The sequence below is a fragment of the Schistocerca americana genome, chromosome 4 (assembly GCF_021461395.2).
Source record: "Schistocerca americana isolate TAMUIC-IGC-003095 chromosome 4, iqSchAmer2.1, whole genome shotgun sequence".
In the NCBI taxonomy this organism is placed as follows: Eukaryota; Metazoa; Arthropoda; class Insecta; order Orthoptera; family Acrididae; genus Schistocerca; species Schistocerca americana.
The window spans coordinates 620,538,063-620,562,884 of NC_060122.1; the positions used below are offsets into that span (position 1 = coordinate 620,538,063).

The following is a 24,822-nucleotide window of genomic DNA, read 5'->3' on the forward strand; positions in this document are numbered from 1 at the left end:
TACACCTTGTATACAAATTTTGCACTTGGGTCTTCTGGCATCCATGTGACGAGCCCCTTGTGCCTTAAACCACACCGAGTATGTCACAGATATTCTCTTGCGGAGAGGATGGGGCAGATACCGAGGAAAAAGTGTAAACTGAGAATAAAAAAAGTGTCGTAATTTCACTGTAGGAAAAAGAACAGCCGTAGGAGTACATGACGGCAAAACGCTATGAACTTCGGCTGTCACTGCTACACCTAGACCGCTACGGTCGCAGGTTCGAATCCTGCCTCGGGCATGGATGTTTGTGATGTCCTTAGGTTAGTTAAGTTTAACTAGTTCTAAGTTCTAGGGGACTAATGACCTCAGCAGTTGAGTCCCATAGTGCTCAGAGCCATTTTTGAACTGCTACACCTACACAGTGCGCATGCGCAAGAAACTTCTACCACGTTGTACCCACAGTTATTCTGCGCATGCGTGGGCATCAGCTGCTTGAAGAAAATACACGATGTTGTGGTTTGTGTATAGCTGGTGTAGTGAAAACTGTGTAAGCGTAAAGTAAACAAGAAATGAAACGCTGCAGATAAGGTGGGTGACATGAAATACTTTCTGATCGCACTACACTTTAATTTTTATAATTTAAGTTAAAGAATTATTTGTCGGTCCCTGCCTGAGCGAGTGAAATATAAATTAAGTAAATGAAACAAGGCGGCGTTAATCTTTGTTTAATGACAATGATGAGTTACAGCAAAGACTAAATGTGTTCTCAACGTCGCCACAAGCTGAGATTTGGTTCTTAAGCTTTTATCACCATGTATTAACTACGTGCAGGTTTTTCAAATGTAATTGTAGAGAATATAGTTATTCAATAACTTGAGAGATAAAGAAAAGTAACGTTGCAAGGTGTGTGGGCTGAACCACTCATTCACTGCATATAGCCCCTCGCCAATACAAACGATACTGCTGGTAAGAACTTCGTTTAACAGCACAATGCATTGAGTATAATCTTTTAGCATGACTACGTCGGTTATGATTTTGTTTTCGTAAGTTTACATTTTATTGGACTAATATGCTTAGCTATTTTCATTTGAGAACTTTAGCGCTGCTAAACATATCAAGGCGAAACTAGACGGGTTGTGAACTAGCGTAAGTTTAAAGGGGCTGCCTATATTTGGCGTTACTGCTCATTTCTTAATATCAGTACGTGTTTTATATGTTTTGATGTGAACGTTCTTGTAGCACAGACACAGAAGTATGATGCGTACAAAGACTGTGTGCGACTCATATCACTCAATGACGCCCCCCCCCCCCCCCCCTTTCCACAACTACACTGAAAGCCAGAGAGACTTTACAGAAATTCTCATTACTACTTGGCAATGTCGAAGCTAAAACATGTTTGTAAGCGAAAGATTCAGTTCGGCTGCGTTGAGGTATGCGCTCCAGCAGAAAGAACGAGAACTTGACATCCGCCCTAGGAAAGTTAACAATATATGAAATGATTCAGAATATCCCGCATCAGTGGGAGTTATTAGTTATCAGTGGGAGTTAGTTAAAACGACTCTGCGGACGTAGAATCCCACCACTAACCAAATACTATTTCATGCAGGCATTAGCGTAGTTCTGTGGGGTCAGTATCTACAAACAATATTTTACTATCTTACTTCACTTGTAGACTCCTAGTGGTCAGAACTTGGGAAAACGGTATTGAATTCTAAATCATTGTTTTCAGTTAGACAATCAAGACAAAAAAAGTATCTCCACACAACTCAAGACTTAATTAAAGCAACAACTTGAGTGTTTGGACTGTACAAAAAGTCGTCTTTCTGAAAGCAAAGACCCATCTGGTACAGCACGAACGAGGTTGAGGAACGTCAGCTTAAAATTTGTTCGATATAAAGAAACACTAATTAAAGTGTTCTTCAGTGGAAGGGAGATATCTACATGAAGATAACAGTGACGTTAATTCTTATTTTTATAACTATTGCTGCCCTTCTAATAAAACAACACAGTAAACATCACTATTACACATGCCAAAAAATGCGAACAAAAATGAAAATGACACAGTAATGACTCACTCTAGAAATAAAATGAAACCAACGGGACAACCGCGGAAAATTAGGGTTTAGGGCGTGGACAAGCTAAACATACAACAATAAAAGAACACCGGAGTAACCAAAAACAAATAATATTCAAAAATATTAAATTGCACAATTCCGCTACAGCAGCAAAACCACAGGAATCGGACATTTCCCTTAGCGTGTGTGGCTCCACTGCAGATACCGATACCAAAACACCAACACCTACAACCGCAAGGAGGGGAATCGGACATTTTCCTTGACCTATATATCTCAACAGCAGCTATCCATACAAAAAAAAAAAAAAAAAAAAAAAAAAAAAAACGAGCAGCTACAACTCTGAAAATTGGAACCAAAACTAACAACTCAAAACCAGAAATACCCCCTATTCACTACATCAATTAAAACAACCGAATTATCATAAATATACAATACACAAAACATCACAATTGCCTTACAATAAAACCAAAACAAAAATTACTTACCAACAAAAGACTCCGCCAGTACCACCTAGGTTGGCTAAACCCTAATACCACATTTAATACATCTGGTAAATGAAATAGAATGTCGTATGGCTGACTGTGGTATCTCAACCCCTGGATTTCAAAAGTTGTTTCAAAAATATCTGACACCTTAATAACCACATCGCCAATTGCTTTAGTCTGTACTATAAGGGAAAACATGTTGCGAGCCTGAAGTTTTCAAAATCCTGCCCAAGAGAAATGTGGTAATTTCCCGCACTGCATTAGTGGTTTTTACTGAACCAATCTTCCAAACTGTCAGTCTGTACTTTCCCAAGGAGCAAATAGGACCTGTTTTTATCAGACAGCCAGTAGCTACTGAAATCAATCAAAGCAGCTGTTCTATGCTTTAGAGCAAAATGTGTGTCTTTAGAATGTTTCCTACTATCATGCAACCCAAGCCCTAAATCTAACCAAGACACAAAGCTACTTAAAAAATCAAATATGTGATGGGCATTAGTAGTGACAGGTTCATGGAAAACATTTCTTAGCCTCTGACCCTTAAGTAATGTTTTCAAATTCACAATACACCACCAAAGATTTATTATTTTTATAAATGTTACCCAATTTTGAATTTCTTTCTTCGAACCTAGTTTCTGCAAAGCAACAACTGTCATATCATTAAAGATACAAAGCACCAGTTTAACATTTTGCTTTTCAATTTCATTTGGAAACAGATTTTTAAGTTGAGAATTTCTGTATTGTAATAAATCATCTTTTTCTATCATGTGTAGCTCTTTTAGTGCTGTGACTGATGCAACACCTCCCTCCATGCTCTCATTGAAATCAGGAAAACACAGAATCTGCTCCTTTTCATTGAACCAGTTGTTACAGATGCACCGTAAAAGGAACTGTATCCACAAACTAGTACAGTGTGTGAACTGCAGAAGTTTGTGCAGTGTGACAATACTTTCTGTACTTCTGACAGAGTACTATAGATATATATTGCTTTTTCTATTAATTGAATTATTGTCTACCACTAACCCAAACACCTCGAATCCAGCTGCCTCTAATTTAAGAATTACTTTTTTATGTATGAGAAAAATATACCAGCCTGAATTGTTTTAACTGGGAGGATGTATACCTCACCCTTGGAAGGCGAATCTAAACTTTGTATCATAAAAACCTAAGCACTGTTCATCAGTTAACAGAAGAACTGTTTTGTCCTGGATGCTAATGTTCCAGCTTTCTGTGCGATATAACTCATACCTGATCACTTTGTTGTTCAGTGACTGGACTAGTTAAAAACTTACTACAAAGCCTGGACAGTATCTGGATTTGACATAGAAATAATGCCAGTGCTTCTCAGAAACGTACATCCACCTTGGGCTTATAGTGTTTGACCCCATATTAAAGTGTCTGCATAATAACTAAACTGAGATGAACTTTTACATTTCAGGAATGAAACCTGAAACCTGTTCCTTAAAAAAATGTATTGCAGGATCTTTTTCTGGCAACTTCTCTACAAAATTCTGCAAATTAACTTTAATGAACAATAGAGCTTTATCAACAGGAACCTCATATTTATTATAGGCTACACCAAATAAATTTTCACTCACATCTCGTGTGTTGCAGACTGTTTTGGAAAATTTCATCTTCCCAACACATTTCAATTCCACATCGTTAATAAAAACACTTAGAGATAAATCACTGTTTATAACACATTAGCAGACAACTCTTGGGTTAGGATTGTGGTTGATTAACAATAAGCACTCACTGTCTAATTTGTTAACTACAATCCCGTCCCAATGCTTATCACAGTCACTTATTTTGCGTTTCAGCTACTCGAAATTACAGACAGAAATCGTTTCTATCAAGTTCTCTTGCGTTTCTACACTTTCTCGAAGGGCAGTTTTCTAGTAGCTCCCTGCGACTTTCGGGGTCCTCTCGGGATGACGTCGGCATATTGGACAAATATCAAGGGCATCCGGTAACTTTGTAGGTATAGAACCTGAAAAAGAAAAGCTTAACATCAAACGACATGCAACTACACAACTAGCTTTCTCCTTATTACATTATAATTCACAAATGTAGGCCTCTGCCTAACATTTGGTTCTTTAACCTACATTTTCTTAAGCGTCGACGATCAAATGGTACTGTTAACAGTTTGCCAGTTCTTGGGTCGTACATACTTGTACTGCTTAATGTATCTTGTTAGTTGAAATGCTGCTCACAAACCTTAAAAGAAGCGTACAGTTGATTGTTACAGATGTGAAAACTACAGTTAAGATGGTCGAGATTGTGTATTGCTTCCAGTCGTAATATACTTCGTAATAAAAGCTATTATGCGTTACGATTTATGTAATGGTATTGTAGTAGTTAACAGACACAACGATACTTACAACTGAATGTTTACTAGGCACCCAGTCTTGCTTGTGAACAGCCGAGATCCATTCCCGCCTTAGAGATTCATCAGACGGAAAATAAAACACGGAAACTTTAGGCCCATTGCCGTAATTGCCTCTGCAATTTGGAATGCAACACCTCCGTGGCATTCTGATCAGTGCTTATTTGGCACAGTCGAAAACGATAACGTTCACTCGATCCGAAGCACAACACAGCAAATAGTACTTGTGATTTGAGACGCCGCGAGAAACTCAGAGCTCGGTTTGTTATGACGCGTGCGGGTGACGTCACAGCTGCCTGAGACGTGCGCTGTGAGACTTTGTTTATAATTAATTCCTAGACCTTCCTTTGTCAATGTATCACGTCAATACCGGTACGTACATTGTTGTTAACGGGATTAATACAGGTATATTTCTAACAAAGTGAGCATATGTAAGATCTACCCACAATTATATCGAAATAAACTAACTTAATGGAAGTAGAGATTGCGTTATAAAGTGAAACCATCATAACGCGTAGTTGGCGACACTGTTCGGTTCTTACCCTGTAGTAGCTAAGTTAGTGATTCAGGTTACATGTAGAGCATGTTCCTTGGAGTGAGCGAAGGTAACGAGGTGCGAAGTTGATTTAAGCGTAGTCTACACCTGTCTTATCAGGCGTTTGCTAGAAGGTAAGATATTTCTTGTCACTTAGTTTTGCGAGTTTCATCAGTTTAAAAAGGAGTCAAATACTTTACATGAGTAAGATGTATTCCGCTACCTACCGGAGCATAATTGCTATGTAATTGTGTAGAAATTTAAGACTGGATCAAAGAATTCTGTTGGGCAACAACTTCCATTTCGTTGAAGAGTAGTGCTATCTTTAAAGAAGCTAATAAACGTAATGTTTGTTATTAGAATTAGCGCTGTCAATACAGTATCAGTTTACTTCAGTGAAACTGATTTAAATATACATCTTTGACTTCCTTGCGCATCCCAGCGACTTAGTTTTATTACTGCATAAAATCGTCGTAATTTGTTTGATTCTGTAATAATTACAGGAAGAAGTTATCCCTGTAAACTTGTCAGTGTGGACAGTGATGTGTAACGTAGCCCGAGGTCTATAGTACTTGCGTCTAGGGGACACCAAGGAATTGGGTCTGCTGATTGGTTGAAGCTCATGACGTCATCATGGAGACAGAACGTGTGTAGCAGTGCCGCCTGGTGACAAGAAGTGTAATGAGCTCTATTGACATAGTGCAACACCGTCTCCAAGGTCCTTTGAGTTATTGAGTCGGTGTTGCATATCGACGTCGCTCACCTGTTGTTTAAAAAGCCATTACATGTAGATCTGCACACAGCTGTCATTTTGGAACGTCAAATAAGTCCAGATTATTGAATGGAGCTTAACTTATGGGAGTTAAATGTAAAAACCTGGTTCGAGTGCGAATGCGGTGACAGACTAACCCGGTTGCAGCTGTGGCAAATGCGGAAAAGCGGACCAAATATATGTAAAAGTTACATACATATTCCTTGCATTTTGTGCAGTTTATGTATGATATTGTTCATAATATGTATCAAAATATTTTTGAATGCTTATTCATTAACTATATTTTCCGATTTTACCTTGTTCTTTTAGGTTTTATTGCGAGAGTTGCGATAAATATGGTACCTTCAAATATAAAGCAAACGTAAATATTAGGCAATGCCATATGTCCTTTTGTCACCACAACAATTATCCCGCACTCAAACTTTACGAGTTCAACAACTACCGAAATTATCACCCTTCAACTAACCTAGGCGTCAGACATCATCATAGAGAGGTCTATAGATTTCCAGGGGGGGCCCAATATTGTGCTCCTGGCAATGTATGTGTTATGCTTCAATTTTGGTCGTTGTTATGTAAACAAAGAACTATATGTCAGTGTTATGCTTGAACTGCATCTTCCTATACGTTATCTACTTTTTCAGAATCTGGGTTATGTTCATATGGCATTGTGATAAACAATGCTGAATGAGGAATTATTAATAGATTAATAGGTCTACACAATACTCACATCTCCAAATCGTGAGACTGTTACAGATGTAGGTCACTGGTAATCAAAATTTATCATTACAGTGAAATGTGTGACAAAACATTTGAAATAAATCACAAAGTTTCAGAGTGATACCATATGTTTTAATGTATTGGACATTCACTCAAAGTTCTTTTCCATATTCTGTATTACAAACAAAGGGCCTAGTCTGCTAGCTACAATACAGTATGTGGTGATGGGTACCTTGTATGACATTTCTCTAAATTTTCTCAATAGTGTTCCATGTAAATAACATGTTTGCCCAAGGTTTTCCCATTTGAGTTCATGAAGCTTCTCCATAATACTAGCATGTTGATTGAGCCTACCAGTAAGAAATCTAGAAGCCCACTTCTGAACTGCTTGGTTTCTTCCTTAAACTGACCTGGTGGGGATCCCAAAAATTCAAGTGGTACTCCAGAATGAATTGCATCAGTGTTCAATACAGGTGGATTTCTCTCAACTTGTGGTCTGAGCGACACTCCCCTCATCCCCAGTCTTCCCAAATGTATTCATCTTCCCAGAGGAAGGAACTACGAGTACAGAAAGCTAGAATTAGTTTTTTTACTCAATTGTTGTTTCCTCTAATAGTTCATACAAACTATTTTATAATTTTTAGGGAGCACCATCAGCTGTTCATATAACTGTAAAGTTAAATATCTGTTTAATATGAACATTACTGTTTGCTGTAGCCATCAGAAAGATCGCGGGAGGCGTACATTGGCACGGCGCGTCACGGACGGTAGTTGCTGCAAGTAGAGTCCCGTCCACCAGAGGGCACGTGAGAATTCGGACGCGACCTCTGCCGGCAAAACAACAACAACTCCGGCAGCACGGGCCGGGCCCAGTCAGTTCACATCGGGCAGGTCTAGCAGACAGTTCCCGGTCTACACTAGGTGAAGTGCGACGGAAACGTGAATTGTGTTTCTACACTGTTATCCAGTACATGCATCCTTGAGTCCAAACATTATGATTAATTATAGGAGAGGAGGCTAATGAGATACTCTTTTACTTTATATTTATTTTGGATAATTTACTTTAAATCATTCTCGATCACAATTTGAATTTATTTGTGGGCATTGGTTTCAACCACTTATGTGGTTATCTTCAGACCCATTGGCAGTGGCTGTCTGTGGAGTAGAACTCCATATGGCAGTAAATCACTGTTTCAAAAGTAGTTACATTTATTTAATATCTGGGGTTCCCAGTTTTCTGTCTGATGCCTGCCAGCAACCTGTTAGACTACAGGGTGTTAAATAAAGGAACAGTCATGGAGATCAGCACCATCCATCACAGATAAAATTCTGATTTTGCACCAGAATGTAAATTTCTGTTCTGAATCCAAGGCAGAGAAACAGTCTATGCAAGTATTTAATTTAACAAATAATCCTAAATTCACACTTCTTATTAACACCAAATAAAATTAGGGGGTTAGTATATTGACATGAGAGTGTAAAACTCAAGGAAAATGAGGAGTCTTCTGTAAGATGTCAAACTATCGCTTTTACACAATAATCTTATTCACATTGATAAAAAGTTCTCTCATAAGATTCCACGTCAAATCTGAATAGAATCACATGCTTTTGATTACTGCCTCCCATCACTATTGTCAGGGACCAAGTCTGACTGTCATAAAATTAATGAGGTTCACACTTAGCCCAGTGGACACAGTGCAGTTTGCTAATTTACATCATGGAGAGAGCATATGCTAAAGCAACACCCTCTGCATCCGTAGGTCACATTTTTGCAAGCTGTCCGGCATAGCTTGCAGTGCCGTCACTTGTAGTAGGTGGTGAACTATGTGAAGTTTTTCTCTGTAATTTTTCTTTCCGAAGTGCATGCTTACATGCATTACTTAATTATGCTGATTAATATGAAATTGTGTGAAAATATTGTGTTATATTCATATATACTGCCTCATGTGGTCTGTTCTTATATTAGAAAATAGCAAATAAATAAACTGATAATTACATAGCCAGTGTGTGTAGTGTTGTGATCATAGTCTAATTTCAGCTGCTTCCGTAATTACAGAGACCCAACAGCTAAAAATATGGGCCAATCCTCATGTGCTTAAAGGCTATCTTGCATTACTCACTAAACAGTTCTCGGAAACTACTGATTTTCATTTTTTCATGCTTGAGGTGATGATCAACACAGCAATTAGCAGTAGTTTGCATAGGCTGTCCCACATAACTGATACCATACTCACAAGGAATATTATAAATCCCTGGTACACTGAGCCTGAGAGTATGTTTGTCAGACGCCATGCTGTGTCTTTGTCCTCATGGCTTGGCTGATGATTTCTTCAACAGATTTGATCTAATTTCGTATACAGAATGTTTGTTTGGGGCTGGGGGGTTGGATTGTGCAAAAGCAATGGGAAGGTGAGGAGGTATCGTCAAGGGTATAAGTAAAATAAATAGTAACTAAATGGTGGTGACAAGGGGCAGGGGGTGGTTTTGAGTCGTAATAAATACAAAACCAGAAGAGATTATGTCACAGCATTATGACAAGACTACGGACTACATGTCATAAGGCATATATACCACACCAGTTCCATAGTTCCTATCACCCTGTACACCAATAGAAAAGGTGCGATAGGCTATAATGTCTCTGTCATAGTAAGATTCCAATCCTTGTAGTGCTTTATCACTACCTCGTACTACAGCAAGTGTTAACCATGAATTACCAGGAACAAGTTCAGTAGTGGTACATGAAAAATTAATCTTGCAGCCAACAAATGTGATTGGACCAGTCAGTAGCTCCTCTTGAGAAACATTATTCGGCACAAAACTAAAAGTATCCACTGTCTTGTAGACTGGAAGTCTGCTCCTCCTGTATCTTCTGCGACGGTACGGCATGGCTGTGTGCTGCGTGCAGCTGCTTCGAGTCGACTGAGCATGCTGCTGCCTGAGAACAGGATGTACTTCCTGTCCCCCACCAGGTGCGCACAGCGCCAGCGCGCCTTATCAGTGCCAGTTGCGCAATCAGCAGTTTGATTTTCCAGCAACACGGGCCTAGTAAATCTAGGGCCCGTGTTGCCTGGCTGCCTCGCTCAGCGGCTAAGTCCCACTCAAGGTCACCCGCCTTACACAGCAGCATAAGACGAAGTCATATATATATATATATATATATATATATATATAAACACACACACACACACACACACACACACACACACACACACACATCAAAACAAGTGTAGAAGGAAACATGCCTTCAGCTGATTCCAAAATCACAGGGCAGACTAGTGTCACAAAGACCATCATACTACACCAAATGACTGCCAATACCAATCATTATAAGATGATATCCAAATTTACAGATTAGTGTTGACATTGATAGCCATCAAAACATATAGACGGTATTTTCTGGAGTGTAGTTCCACAATCAAACAAAGATATTCCTCTCTTCTGCTCTTATTTTGTACACCTCCATGCCCCAATCCTTCTTCCACCTACCCTTTAATCCATGTTCTGCTTACATCTTTCCTTGATCATGAATGCTCACTTTACCATGTGCAATCCATTCCCCCCCCCCCCCCCCCCCCCCCAACTGTCTCAGCGTTGACCCTTTTCCTCAGGTGATGCAAATGTATTACCGACCGCCACTCACCCTATGGTCAGGGCAGACCCACCACATCAGATACACTAGAAGGCGCCTCGACAGCAGAGCCTATGGTGAATCAAATGATACCTTAGCTGTTCCAAGCAATGCACCAGTTTCTCCGTCACCATTACACTTGAATGCAGCAGCCTGAAGACAGCTGACTGTAGTTAAAAGCACCTTCAGCCGATCATGAACTGCAGCCAGCTCCTCTTGTGTCTAACACACAACCTATCTGTCCTACCATTTCTAACTTAAGAATTAAACTATGAAAACAAACAAAAAAAATCTAAATATGTGACTTACTACTGTTTGACAGAGGCTGATGGCTTCTCCACACTCGAATAACATAATATTGAATGTATTGTGTTTCTTACCTAAGTGCTGGAATAATTTAATAACCTGTTTATGCACTTTAAAGAAATTTCACCTTCAACTTATTATGTGTATGCGCAATACCTAGTAGACTTACAGTAAGTCTCTATTCCCTACTTTAAGTTTATTAATAGCAGAGATTGCTGGTTCTCATTTACATAAGCTGAGATTAATTTGGAAGCCTCTCACCACTTCCCCCTTGTCCCTCCCCTTCCCTCCGTCTCTTGCCCATACCACCTGTATTAATACTGTACTTTTGTTCCAATGTGATCTTTGCACTCTCAAGTGTGATTATTAGTTTTCCTAAAGGAATAAAAAATCATTTAGCATGATGTACTGTTTTTATGGTTTTTCAGTTGATTTTTGTTAATTATCTGTCAAAATGACAAATGAACTCGGCACTTCTACAACCAAGTCAGTTAGTGGTATGTTATAACAGCTAATTATGTGATGGCAGAATGCTGTGAGTTGAGAGCTCCAAAGTTATGATAGATAACACTTGGCATGATACTCTGAAGTAAAGTTTTTTCCTCTTGTATGTTAACTTATTTGCCTATGAATCTAAGTATGCTTAACGTGTCATACATATTTTGTGATGTTTCTGGACAGATATTCTGGTGATGGGAAATGTCTGAAATGCATTACTAATTAGTCGTCAAAAGTGACTAAAACATATACTGTTGTTTGCTTAACATTTTCTGGTGATTTACCCATAATTATTTAATCCTTGCACACTATTTTATTTTGCATTTATTTTAAAAAATAAAAGTACTTTTCTATACATATATAATTGTACATTGTACATGGAAATTCAATCTTTATTTTTTGTTTCATGGTCCTGCTAGCTTTTAGGCTTATAATTGTACATTGTACATGGAAATTCAGTCTTAATTTTTGTTTCATGGTCCTGCTTGTATTTATTTTATTAATTTTTAATTGAATTATTATATTTTTTTCTGTTTTCAGTGTGTTCACTTAAATTATGAATAATTTAAAAGTACATAAAACATGAATCATATAACCTGCTGAAATACTAAGAAGCACTTCCAGAATCTCTGTAGAATGGGTTAACACCATTATTCCGATCACGTTACAGAAAACTATTGAAACAATCACTTTAACTCTTTTGCTTTACAATTTATTACTGTATTTGGTGGGATGAATTTGTATAAGATACATTACGTCTTGAAAAGCTGCTGGCAACCAAATCATTTTTATTGAAAATGTATGTACAATATTATGCAAGTGTTTATTTAGGCAAATAGTAATATTATTTAAATAAACTGAAAGTTAGTTGTTTCTGTACGCTGCAAGATTTTGAAATATATTCCAATTAATTCACAAAATTTACTTCCTTTATGCAATTTTCAAGTACATCTTTACTTCAGTAATACTTACTGTTTACTTTCACTTGCCTCTTTTTTTCCATCACCTCACTTAACTACCTTCATTTCTTTCTTTTACAAATGTCTGCCAAGTCATCAGGCGTAGCCTATCTAACCCATGACCAGTGTGGTGGGGTAATACAGATGCCAGGGAATTTTGTTTATGGTTGGGTTGAATGCTTGTAAAATTGTAGTGCTGTAGGTCTGCATATTTTGCACTCTGAACTGTAAAACCAAGTGGTTGTGTTTAGAGCAGGTAAGTTAGGGGCCAGACTGACCCCACCATATAGCTTGTGGGATTTCTCTAACGAACTGTTTCCTGTTCCTACAGATTGAAACAGTGTTATATTCTCGTAAAGAAATGAAAATGAGTGATCAACTCGATGAATGGCTACAGTCTATCCTTGACTAAGTACAGCTACACACATTGATTAACCAGAACATTTTGACCACCTACCTAATAGCCGGTATGTCTATCTTCAGCACAGATAACAGTGACAATGCATTTTTGCATGGAATCAACAAAGCCTTGATAGGTCACTGGAGGGAGTTGGCACCACATCTGTGCACACAAGTCACATAATTCGTGTAAATACTGGGGAGTGAGCTCTGATGCTACGTTCAAGATCAATCACATGCCAGTCTGTGTGATGGGCAATATCAAGTTTTTTATGATCACCCTTTGTGAACGAGTTCTTAAATGCAAAATTTAGGACTTCTGCCTTCCTTTTGCCCTCTTCTACAGAAAATAACCAGCTACAATGCTGAGTTGGGCCTTTATCTGGATTATATAGCAGCCATGACAGTAATTCAGAGTTAGGTGACGAACAATGGAAACAAGGTAGAAAATGAAGAGGTGTTGGAAGAGGTCATATTTTGATCTAGCACTTACCAGGCATTGGTCCTTCATAGGTCTCCAAAATTCTTGATCTGAATGCAGCATCTGGTCATTCCATGTAATGGGTAATATTTTCGGAGAAATTATTAGGGCAATGAATGATTTTTTCTTCTTTTTGTGAATCCATCAGAGGTGGGATATAGGACTGCAGCTGGCTTCAAATTCTTGTGAAACATGTTGTACCAAACAGCTGTTTTTCTTTTTATAAATCCTTTACAATATGCAACTAGTTTCGGCATCCCATTAATCTTAAGGCTATACATAAACCACCAGATAAATATATCACATAGTTGGTCTGCATTATGCAGGTGCCACCAGATTTTTACTAGATTCCACGGACTTCTTCAGACTGACATGGACACCTCAGTCATAAGACAGCTAGTTATATTTCTACAATTATATGCATGGTATCCATTCTTTCAGACAGCCGAAAGAACAGTCACCATGCATACAATTGTATCTATACATAGCCTAGCTTGGCATCGGGGAGCTTTCTTCAGTTCAGATGCACTCATAAACTCAGAGCCATTTGTAGGAATATCTCATGGATATGGCGAGTGAGATAGACTGCTGTCGCGAGGGTACTACTGCAGTAGTAGTGACATGTGGAATTTTGGGTCAGATGGGAGACTTGCTGAGGTAATCCACATAGTCGTGATGGGCACTGTGTCTGGGTAGTGAAGTAGTCAGTGCAACTGCCTTGAGAGCAGGAGACATGGGTTCAAATCCCGATCCAGTAAAAATTTTCTTGTGTCACCATTGATATAGGTCAACACAGCAAGAAAGCATTTAATAAAATTATCATAATACTTTTATGTCAGAGGCATCCACATGGAACTGAAGGAGACATTCACAGAATCTAATAAAAAAACTGCTGGGACCTGCACAATGCAGACCAACTATGTATACATGTTTATCTGGTGGTTTGCATACAGCCTTAACATGGCTGCCATTGGGTCACCAAAACTACATGCATGTAATAATGGATTGATAGTAGAAAAACAGCTGTTTGATACAAGGTTTTTCACAAGAATCAATGAAAAAATTCTGACTAACCAGACTATTTCTCCAACAGAAAATACCTGATATGTGTCATGCAATTTAAGGCGTCTTGAGATTATTATCCTATTCAGCTTTCTTGAAGTAAAAATGTATTTACAATGATGCCTACACAAATTTATCTTGTTGTCCATCTTCTCTATAACTTTTGCAAGCTTTATAATAAAATTTATATGAAAAATTTTCTGTGCGTGTTTACTTATCCTGTAACTACAGCTAATTGATGCATAACATAGTGCTATTGTGATGGGTTTCCTCATACTTTAATTCAACGGACAGGTTTGGTTCTTAAGGTTTCAAGAAAATATAACATTTCCATATATTATGCACATGTCAGAACCATTTCAATGTAAACATTTAAATTATGGTGAGGAGTATGCGATTTTTAACATGCTTCACAAGTTTGATTTTAATTGCTTTAACCAAAGAAAACTAGGTTGAACCCCTTACACAGCCCACTTTTGTATATTATCCCTTAAATGTCACAAAGTTGCCAGCAGCCATGGCAGACAGCTCTGCTGTGGCTGGTGTTAGCCTCACAGAACTTATCATGTTAAGTAATTAGCAGAAATTAACTGAATTATTGGGCAAAAACATTCCATTAAAGGATAATTCCTCAGACAGACATTAGAATTTTGGCTGCGCTTTTTAAAGACTTCTAGATGCATATACTTCATGCTCAAGGTCACGAAAAACTGTTACCACATCGACTGCAGTATTGTCACTAAAAGCCACACACCTGATTCATCATCAAGCATGTTGTAACCGACATGTTAAATATAGAAAATTAGACCAAGAAAGTCAGCAAAATAGATTCTCAGGGACTGCTTTAATATAAAAAATAATAACTGGAACTGAATAAACAATTTTCAGCTTATCCATGCAAATTTTGCTTTTTGACTTCATTCAGGTGTCAACTGGTAAATATTCGTACTGTAGCATTCTGGTGAATACTCATACTTTACCTGTGAAAAATAGCAAAACCATTTGAAATGACTATCTACATAGTCCAATTAATGTTATAGTTAAGTAGATATTTCAGTTACATTTTGTTAACTACGAGGGCAGTTCAATAAGTAATGCAACACATCTTTTTTCTGAAACAGGGGTTGTTTTATTCAGCATTGAAATACACGAGGTTATTCCCCAATCTTTTAGCTACACAACACTATTTTTCAACGTAATCTCCATTCAATGCTACGGCCTTACGCCACCTTGAAATGAGGGCCTGTATGCCTGCACGGTACCATTCCACTGGTCGATGTCGGAGCCAACGTCGTACTGCATCAATAACTTCTTCATCATCCGCGTAGTGCCTCCCACGGATTGCGTCCTTCATTGGGCCAAACATATGGAAATCCGACGGCGCGAGATCGGGGCTGTAGGGTGCATGAGGAAGAACAGTCCACTGAAGTTTTGCGAGCTCCTCTCGGGTCTTGCGTTGTCATGAAGAAGGAGAAGTTCGTTCAGATTTTTGTGCCTACGAACACGCTGAAGTCGTTTCTTCAATTTCTGAAGTGTAGCACAATACACTTCAGAGTTGATCGTTTGACCATGGGGAAGGACATCGAACAGAATAACCCCTTCAGCGTCCCAGAAGACTGTAACCATGACTTTACCGGCTGAGGGTATGGCTTTAAACTTTTTCTTGGTAGCGGAGTGGGTGTGGCGCCGCTCCATTGATTGCCGTTTTGTTTCAGGTTCGAAGTGATGAACCCATGTTTTATCGCCTGTAACAATCTTTGACGAGAAATTGTCACCCTCAGCCACATGAAGAGCAAGCAATTCCGCACAGATGGTTCTCCTTTGCTCTTTATGGTGTTCAGTTAGACAACGAGGGACCCAGCGGGAACAAACCTTTGAATATCCCAACTGGTGAACAATTGTGACAGCACTACCAACAGAGATGTCAAGTTGAGCACTGAGTTGTTTGATGGTGATCCGTCGATCATCTCGAACGAGTGTGTTCGCACGCTCCGCCATTGCAGGAGTCACAGCTGTGCACGGCCGGCCCGCACGCGGGAGATCTGACAGTCTTGCTTGACCTTGCGGCGATGATGACACACGCTTTGCCCAACGACTCACCGTGCTTTTGTCCACTGCCAGATCACCGTAGACATTCTGCAAGCGCCTATGAATATCTGAGATGCCCTGGTTTTCAGCCAAAAGAAACTCGATCACTGCCCATTGTTTGCAACGCACATCCGTTACAGACGCCATTTTAACAGCTCCGTACAGCGCTGCCACCTATCGGAAGTCAATGAAACTATACGAGACGAAGCGGGAATGTTTGAAAATATTCCACAAGAAATTTCCGGTTTTTTCAGCCAAAATTGGCCGAGAAAAAAAATGTGTTGCATTACTTATTGAACTGCCCTCGTATGTGCAATAGGATAAATGAGTCAAAAGAAACACACAAACAGTGACATTTTCTTTATTAAGTACACTCGGATTTCCACATCATCCCGAGGTACCGAGTATGATGCGTTATTCATTTTTTTACATGGCGAGTTTCCCCAGTAGGCCTATAAACCATGATACACAAACATGCACACACAACTGTAGGACAGATAAATTTAATTCTTAGAGTATGTGTGATCAAAGCCAACATGTACACTCAACACATCACTGTCAGGTTGCACCAAAGCACTAGCAACATTTGACTTTTCAGCCAGGGTTGGTTTGCCAAAGACACTTTTTGGACTGAAGTTCTGTTTTTTAGATGTTCGTTGAACTGGCACCTTCTCATTGCTGACACAGTGTTGACCTTTCTTGGAGCGAGAGTTAACAAGTGACAGCAATTTCTTCCCAAAGCTTCTACACAATTTATGGACAGTAAAAATAAAGTTTATTAATTACCCATTGTGGATTACAATGATCGTGACTTTAATGTATTGTCTTCTAAGACTAGGCCCTTAATACAAATAATCCTTTCATGTGAACAGAAAGAAACTTTGCAGTACAACATTGCACCAGATTACTGAATGCACAAAGAACAAAATTCTATAGTTTTACCAAAAACATTCCTACTATTGAATAGTAAAAACTTATTATTATGCGGTGTTTCTTACCGTCCATTGACTAGAATACAATCTTTTCATTTGCAGTTCGAACCATGTGCTTTTTCTCCACATGTGCTCTCAAACTAGCTAATGTATTGAAGGAATAGCTGCAGTCATCTTGTGAGCACTTAATCTTACCTTCTGTATTTGGCCCTACATGCATTTTCCTGATGTGCACGTATAAAGTTTTTTGAAGCTGAAATGCTTTATTGCACACAAAACACATGTTGCAATCTGCCATTATAGACATAGGCCTAGAACACACAACAGTGAAGTACTATTACGAGTTACCCACATAATGTATCGACAGTGGACAGACGAATGGCCTCGTTTAAAGAACAGCGCGTTTCAGAAAGTAGCAACGACGTGGCCAATCAGCAAAGCCAATTCCTTGGCGTCCCCTAGACGCAAGTGTCTATAGTTGTATTGGCGTAAGATGATCCCTGACAATTGCAGTGGACTGGGGCTACAGTTCTGTTGAAGGTTACTGTTTCCTCCTGCAGCTGCCTGCTTCGCAATGGAAAGCCGGCAACAGCGCTGCGAGCTGTCAGGGATTCTCTTATATGCCGTCTCGATTATAGGCTAAGGTTAGGTTGAAAGGTGATAATTTGGTTGTGAGTCGATGAAGTTGTGAGTTGACGAAACAAACGAAATTAAAACACAGAAAAGTGGTAGCAAATTGACCAGTAGGATCAACAAATGTTTACGTTTGCGCCATATTTAATCTCGCATTGCCATATCCAATGCTCTTTGCCATTCAACGCACTTTTCATCATAAAAAGTAAAACTGCTAGGTAAATTTATGAAATGTAGATCAGTTAATGAACAAATCCAAGGCGATTATTTTGAAGGATATTATGTACGTATGTCTTACATAAACTGCGAAAAATACATAACTTCTACCACAAAATTCTGATGTGTCTAGAAATGTGTACCTTACCGCTCATGATAATTCCATAAAATGATATAAAAATACCACAACCATTGCACAATGTAATTGACTATTGGTATGTGTATGATGGTGACAGTTCATTAGGTAAACTTCTCACAATTTTTTTTCTGTTTCTAGCATTTACTGAAATTCTTATTGTTACTGGAAAGCGATTTTGACTAAAGACATGGGTACAATGTTTATGAAAACTCAGGAATTTATCCGAGGAATTGTAGTTGTTGAAGTCTGGTATTTTGCATGTCTTATACATCCTGCATACCAGTTGGAATAGCTGTATTTCCTCCCAAGGATCTTAATAATTTTGAGGGAATGTCATCTACTCTAGATTTTGTGTTTTAATTTTTATCTTTAATTGCTCAGTCCAATAATTCTTGCAGTATTGCATCCCCACCTGATCTTCAGTTACTAACTTTCTCCCCTCCACAACATCATCTGCCTGTTCCCCTTCTGTATGTTTGTTCCACATTCCAGCCATCCCTTCCATTCCTTAACAATGGCTTGCCATTAGAGCACTTGATGTTCCTACAGTTGCTTCTCTTTTCGTAAAAGTTTTCTTTGGTCAGTCCTATTACAGGACGCAAATGGATGGCTCTGAACCACAGGTGACTAATTGCATTTTTTGTTTATTTTGAGACATGCAATGGAACTGATAGCAAGACATTGTCTGTATATGACACTGCAAAAACTTCTGTGGCGTGTTTGTATTGCAGATGACTAGAATTGCAAGGCAAGAGGGCCGACAGGGTGGACGAAACATTGTGAGCACCCGACGGTTTTGCTTCCAGCAATGATGATAGGACATACCAAATGGAAAAAAATGTTCCTGCAGTGATCAATCATGTATGCCTGTTTGTTACAGTGATGTAACTTTCCTCAATAGTTCATTAAAGAATATGAAAAATGGTTTCAAATGGAAATAGCACCAAGTAGTGTTATTCTGTTCTGTGCACAATAATATTTTGGCAAAGTGCAAGTCATTATTTCTGTTGTGTCACATGTGTTTTGTGTTCAAGATCACTAAGCTCAGAGACATTATGGGCAAAAGTGGAAATGATCCAGCAGTCTTAAAACAAGATATTAGAAAAAAATTCATGAATCAAGACAGACTTACTTGTCCTTGAGAAATGCTTGTAGTTGTTGTGGTCTTCAGTACTGAGACTGGTTTGATGCAGCTCTCCATGCTACTCTATCTTGTGCAAGCTGCTTCATCTCCTAGTATGTACTGCAGCCTACATCCTTCTGAATCTACTTGGTGTATTCATCTCTTGGTCTACCTCCACGATTTTTACCCTCCACACTGCCCTCCAATACTTAATTGGTGATCCCTTGATGCCTCACAACATGCCCTACCAACCGATCCCTTCTTCTAGTCAAGTTGTGCCACAAACTCCTCCCCAATTCTATTCAATACCTCCTCATTAGTTATGTGATCTACCCATCGAATCTTCAGCATTCTTCTGTAGCACCACATTTCGAAGGATTCTATTCTCTTCTTATCCAAACTATTTATCGTCCATGTTTCACTTCCATACATGGCTACACTCCATACAAATACTTTCAGAAATGACTTCACGCCACTTAAATCTATACTCGATGTTAACAAATTTCTCTTCTTCAGAAACGCTTTCTTTGCCATTGCCAGTCTACATTTTATATCCTCTCGACTTCGACCATCATCAGTTATTTTGCTCCCCAAATAGCAAAACTGCTTTATTACTTTAAGTGTCTCATTTCCTAATCTAATTCCCTCAGCATCACCCGAGTTAACTCAACTACATTCCATTATCCTCGTTTTGCTTTTGTTGATGTTCATCTTATATCCTCCTTTCAAGACACTATCCATTCCATTCAACTGCTCTTCCAAGTCCTTTGCTGTCTCTGACAGAATTACAATGTCATTGGCGAACCTCAAAGTTTTTATTTCTTCTCCATGGATTTTAATACCTACTCTGAATTTTTCTTTTGTTTCCTTTACTGCTTGCTCAATATACAGATTGAATAACATCGGGGAGAGGCTACAACCCTGTCTCACTCCCTTCCAAACCACTGCTTCTCTTTTATGTCCCTCGACTCTTATAACTGCCTTCTGGTTTCTGTACAAATTGTAAATAGCCTTTCACTTCCTGTATTTTACCCCTGCCACCTTCAGAATTTGAAAGAGAGTATTCCAATCAACATTATCAAAAGCTTTCTCTAAGTCTACGAACTCTAGAAATGTCGGTTTCCTTAATCTAGCTTCTAAGATAAGCCGTAGGGTCAGTATTGACTCACGTGTTCCAATATTTCTACGGAATCCAAACTGATCTTCCCTGAGGTCGGCTTCTACCAGTTTTTCCATTTGTCTGTAATGAATTCGTGTTGGTATTTTGCAGCTGTGACTTATTAAACTGGTAGTTGGGTAATTTTTACATCTGTCAACACCTGATTTCTTTGGGATTGGAATTATTATATTCTTCTTGAAGTCTGAGGGTATTTCGCCTGTCTCGTACATCTTGCTCAGCAGATGCTTGAGTTTTGTCAGGACTGGCTCTCCCAAGGCTTTCAGTAGTTCCAATGGAATGTTTTCTACTCCCGGGGCCTTGTTTTGACTTAGCTCTTTCAGTGCTCTGTTAAACGCTTCACACAATATCATATCTCCCATTTCATCTTCATCTACGTCCTCTTCCGTTTCCATAATATTGCACTCAAGTACGTCACCCTTGTATAGATCCTCTATATACTCCTTCCACCATTCTGCTTTCCCTTCTTTGTTTAGAACTGGGTTTCCATCTGACCTCTTGATATTCATGCAAGTGGTTCTCCTTTCTCCAAAGGTCTCTTCAACTTTCCTTTAGGCAGTATCTATCTTACCCCTAGTGAGATAAGCCTCTACATCCTTACATTTGTCCTCTAGTCCCTGCTTAGCCATTTTACGCTTCCTGTCGATCTCATTTTTGAGACGTTTGTATTCCTTGTTGCCTGCTTCATTTACTGCATTTTTATATTTTCTCCTTTCATCAATTAAATTCAATATTTCTTCTTTTACCCAAGGATTTCTACTAGCCCTCGTCTTTTTACCTACTTTGATCCTCTACTGCCTTGACTACTTCATCCCTCAAAGCTACCCATTCTTCTTCTGCTGTATTTCTTTTTCCCATTCTTGTCAGTTGTTCCCTTATGCTCTCCCTGAAACTCTGTACAACCTCTGGTTTAGTCAGATTATCCAGGTCCCATCTCCTTATATTCCCACCTTTTTGCAATTTCTTCAGTTTTAATCTACAGTTCATAACCAATAGATTGTGGTCAGAGTCCACATCCGCCACTGGAAATGTCTTACAATTTAAAATCTGGTTCCTAAATCTCTGTCTTACCATTACATAATCTATCTGAAACCTTTTAGTATCTCCAGGATTCTTCCATGTATACAACCTTCTTTTATGATTCTTGAACCAAGTGTTAGCTGTGATTAAGTTATGCTCGTGCAAAATTCTACCAGGCGGCTTCCTCTTTCATTTCTTCCCCCCAATCCATATTGACCTACTACGTTTCCTTCTCTCTCTTCTCCTACTATTGAATTCCAATCACCCATGACTATTAATTTTTCGTCTCCCTTCACTATCTGAATAATTTCTTTTATCTCATAATACATTCCTTCAATGCTTGTTAAAGCCAGAGAAATAACACACGAAGCCTCTGACTTTTCTAAGGAGCAGTACAGTCTTATTTCCTGGGAAAGATGATGGTAAATTAATTGCAAATCATACCGTATGAACTGATCACTAAAAATGCTTTCACTGTAGTATCAATCACAGTAAACCCTAGTCTAAGATGACATAACGAGCAAAGGAATCAAGACAACAGATTAAAATATGCTGGTGGGAAAGAGCATCTTGTTTGTCAGTAGTTTACTGCCTAACATTGCTAATTCCTAAGGGATTTGGTGCTAAAACAGAAATATGCTTCCGGCCTGCTGCTGATCATTAAGAAAGCATGAACCATGTATAAAAATTCTAAAACTTATAGAAGACATCTCCCTAAAGATAACTGACTCCTTTCCTACATATCATTCAGACTATACGTGGAAGGGCATCATTTATAGAAAAGATTCATCATCAAACATGAATGTCATTAATGTAAGACTTAAACAAAATGGACTGCGCCAATTAGGAAACACTACTGCCCCTTTGTGTGTATTATCTATATCTGTAAATGCCCAATGGAATTTGCATTTCTACTGGATTCAGAAAGAAATCTGCAGATGTCGCAGCATTGAAAACAGTGGCAGATGGCCCAGAAAATCTCTGAAAGTTACTGAGCATAAGCTGCATGTGTGAAAGGCAAGCACATTCTTCTTTTAAATCAGATGTTGAAATGTTGCAATGAATAAATAGAAAAAGTTATGCAGTTACGTGTGATCTGCAGAATATGTTACCCACACCTTTATTATCAATTTGGGTGGCATATTTAGAGAGAAAATTACAGACTTATAATCTGGAGGAAGTACACAATATGTATGTTTGGAATAACAACATTACTTCAAGGGGCCCACAAGAGATGGCTTCATGCATTGCAACACATATGGCTATGGAACTACTGGAAAAAAGTAATACATATTACACTTTACAGTGGCTGCTGTGGGGGGTTAATATTTTATAATTCATTCTTTAGTTGTACCACATTATTACATTGTATCCAATTTGTTTATAATATTTGCTCCACTTGAGTAATCAGCTGCTATGTACCCACCTATATAGTGAACCTGTAATCATAGAACGTGAGCAGGTACAATAGCTATCAATTTGTTTACAATTAATGTATGTATAGTATCATTACATTAACTATGTTATAGATTACACTTGATATTTAGGAAGTCCAGAAGAAACAATAATTTTTTTCCAGTGTGCCTTACATTTTTTATTTCATTCATGACTTCACAATTTTTTCAAAAAATGGCATGTGGTCACCTCTGGCACTGACATTAGTAAGCTTTTAAACTATTGCTGGCTCACCATCATATAGTTGGTGTTTACAGGCAATTTATAATACTGGGACCAGTTGCACATGGTTGACTTCATTGCACAGTTCAATTTCCAAGGTACAGTTGGAGAGTCTCATCCATTGTTCTTCCTCTGGCAGCGATGTTTTCCTTGATCATGTCCAACCAACTGTTTCTGGGTCTTCGTATGGGGCACTTTCCTTCCACCTCTTTCCAAATTTGTTTGGGCTGTTCTTGTAGTCTCCAACCTCGTTACATGCCCATTCCACCACAGTGTGGATATACTGATTCTGTCTAAAAGGAATGTATGGATTCCAGCTTTGTTCCTCAACTCCTCATTCCTTAACTTATCTATACATGAGAGTTATGGGAAACTGTCTACACTCTCTAGCTGGGCATCACCTGGTTCCACACTTGGATGGTGCCCATCTCTGTTCAGTGCTATCATCACTGTCTTGGCCTCACTGTTGTGGGGGCTCTGACCATAAGCAGCTACATTTAGGTAAATGTTATACAACAAATTATTTTAGTTGCACAGTTATTGCTACCTGTCAATATTGTGTTACAGCTCTAGCAGGCTACAACTTGGGGTGGGGTGGGGGTGGGGTGGGTGTGGGTGTGGGGGTGGGGGGTTGGCTACTAATGGACATTCAGGTAGCTAGTGAGAAACTGTGCTTGCTTTCGTATAATTTATATTATTGTTGGTTTGTTTTCATTATTATTAGCAATGTGTTTAGAAAATTTGTCTTTTGGTTGCATCACAAATTGCGTTATTTGTTTTGTGTCACTCTGTAACTGACCTGTTTCCTCTTCAGTAAAGAATGTGAATTTTGAGTTGTCTACTTAACTCTGTTCGCTCAGTTAAGGTCTGAATTACACTTTCCAATTCGCAAGACTAGTTGATAACATCATTGTAATTTTGTTGCTTCTTCTTAGATCCTGTTGTTGTTGTGGTCTTCAGTCCTGAGACTGGTTTGATGCAGCTCTCCATGCTACTCTATCCTGTGCAAGCTTCTTCATCTCCCAGTACCTACTGCAACCTACATCCTTCTGCATCTGCTTGGTGTATTCATCTCTTGGTCTCCCTTTACCCTCCAAACTGCCCTCCAATGCTAAATTGGTGATCCCTTGATGCCTCAGAACATGCCCTACCAATCGATCCCTTCTTGTAGTCAAGTTGTGCCACAAACTTCTCTTCTCCCCAATCCTATTCAATACCTCCTCATTGGTTATGTGATCTACCCATCGAATCTTCAGCATTCTTCTGTAGCACCACATTTCGAAAGCTTCTATTCTCTTCTTGTCCAAACTATTTATCGTCCATGTTTCACTTCCATACATGGCTACACTCCATACAAATACTTTCAGAAATGACTTCCTGACACTTAAATCTATACTCGATGTTAACAAATTTCTCTTCTTCAGAAACCCTTTCTTTGCCATTGCCAGTCTACATTTTATATCCTCTCTACTTCGAACATCATCAGTTATTTTGGTCCCCAAATAGCAAACCTCCTTTACTACTTTAAGTGTCTC

The 24,822-nt window shown here is 38.8% G+C and overlaps 1 protein-coding gene and 1 long non-coding RNA gene across 5 annotated transcripts in view; one reads left to right on the forward strand and one right to left on the reverse strand.

Moving 5' to 3' along the window:
• Positions 1-463: 463 nt before the first annotated feature.
• The window catches only part of LOC124614023 (endoribonuclease Dicer-like), a 444,738-nt gene continuing 420,379 nt past the window's right edge, over positions 464-24,822 (forward strand). For 2 of the 4 annotated variants that reach the window (XM_047142837.1, XM_047142840.1), the window contains exon 1: positions 464-570. The gene's annotated coding sequence lies outside the window, so the exon portion shown is untranslated. Of the gene's footprint in view, positions 571-5,476; positions 5,595-6,248; positions 6,414-24,822 lie in introns of those variants that run through there. The other 2 variants (XM_047142839.1, XM_047142838.1) reach the window with 2 other exon arrangements.
• LOC124614024 lies at positions 4,087-5,353 on the reverse strand. Its single transcript, XR_006979681.1, has 3 exons — positions 4,921-5,353; positions 4,645-4,756; positions 4,087-4,529 (listed from the first exon to the last, which is right to left on the reverse strand). It is a non-coding gene; the product is annotated as an uncharacterized LOC124614024 (long non-coding RNA).